The sequence below is a fragment of the Phytophthora infestans genome, genomic scaffold (genome assembly GCF_000142945.1).
Source record: "Phytophthora infestans T30-4 supercont1.78 genomic scaffold, whole genome shotgun sequence".
NCBI lineage: Eukaryota > Oomycota > Peronosporomycetes > Peronosporales > Peronosporaceae > Phytophthora > Phytophthora infestans.
In genome coordinates, this window is record NW_003303681.1 from 15,119 (window position 1) to 16,806 (window position 1,688).

A 1,688-nucleotide genomic window follows, 5' to 3' on the forward strand; every position below is an offset into this window, starting at 1 on the left:
GACACGTCGAACTGGGGCCGTGGGCGTCGGAGCCTTTTGGCGGTACTTGCCGGATCCGGCAGCCGCCTTCTTCTGGCGGTGTTTCGCGCGATCCACAGCCCGCAGTACTTCTTCAAGCTCATCGGCGTCTGGAAGACGTAGCAGAGTCAGCCTGTCGGCCAGATCACGTCTCCCATCGTCTCGATGAAATGATCCACGTGTTTCCGCAGTACCCTTGGATCCCCCATCCCTTGATCTTCAACTTGGCCCGTAGACCGGCCCACATTTAGTCGATGTAGGTATTCTAGCGGGGATTCATCCGATCTGCGGCGAGCGTGGTAGTATTGTCGTGCCACCGACACTCCCAATCCACAGTACTGGGTCTGGAAACTGCGCAGCAAATCTGGCCACTTGTTCCTGGTGGATCTGCCCAGCTGCCGATACCAGTTCCTGGCTGGCCCCGCTAGCAGATCCGCAAAGGTCAAACACTTCTCAGCATCCGACGCTTGATCTCTCATGAGGGCCGACTTGACTTTGCTGATCCATGTTCTCGCTCGGTCCTCATCTTGATCCTTGCCCGTGAACTCCTTCAGATCCGATATGGCTGAGATCCGTACCCTCTGGATCATGGACGATCCACCTGCCCCGGCTGTGGCTGTTGCTACCACTGCTGACGAAGTGGATGGGCCATCCAGATCATCTGGGTCGAACTCATCATGGGAGTTGTCTCCCTCCACGGACTCCATCTCCACGTCTCGTGCTCCATGTTCGTGGAGCACTTGCACTTGTGGCACGGGCGCTCTCATACCCTGTTCGGCCAGAAAACGACTCATCGCAGCTTCGAAGTGTCGCTGCAGGGTGCCCGAGGAAGTGTCGGAAGAGCCTGTGGCCGTCTGGTCCACTGGCGAGACCGGATCCGTGAGGCGATTACCTTGAGCCCGATCTGACGATAGTCCCACTGGCTTCTTGCCGGATCTGGCTCGATCCTGGCTGGATTGTGTCAGATCACGCGTAGGGCCTACTGGATCCCGAGCCTTCACGTTCACAGGGGCTTCCTGACCTCGGATCCTCGCCCGCGCTTCCAGCATGGATGCCCGGGAGGGTCCTAAAGTCATGCGTCGTGGTTCGGACGACGTGTCTGACTCATCCTCAGCGGCGGATTCGTAGTTCGAGGACTCAGCTTGGCTGACCCTCGGCGACGACACCGGATCCATAGTGCGCGACCTTTCTCCGGTGATGGACTTAACTCTGGCAAAGAGGTCCCGCGTCGCGGATACTATGAGATCCAGGTCTAGCTCGAAGATATCCTCTGCGTCGAACACACCAGCTACGATGCCTGACTCCGTAAGCAAACGTAATAGATCCTTGAGTGCCACCAACTTGTTCGCCGTTTTCGTTGGTGCTCTCACCGGTTCCCTTGGATCTTCGATCTGACGTGAATTCAGGATCTGCATGACAGGATCTTGATGCAGGAAGTCGCGTAAAGCTTGGTGGCGATACACAAACTCGAGATCCTTGTCTGACCAGCTTGACCTGGATCCAGCTTGGTCTTCTTCCGACTCTGGAGCTTGCATCTTCTTCCGCGTAGTCTTACTCGTTTTCGTCTTCTTTCTCGTTTCTTCGACTAGCGGGGTTGGGTTTAGGTACAGTGTTGGCCTACCACGGTGAATCTGCAAATGCATACCGTTTCGCCTTCACTTTTCCTTTGT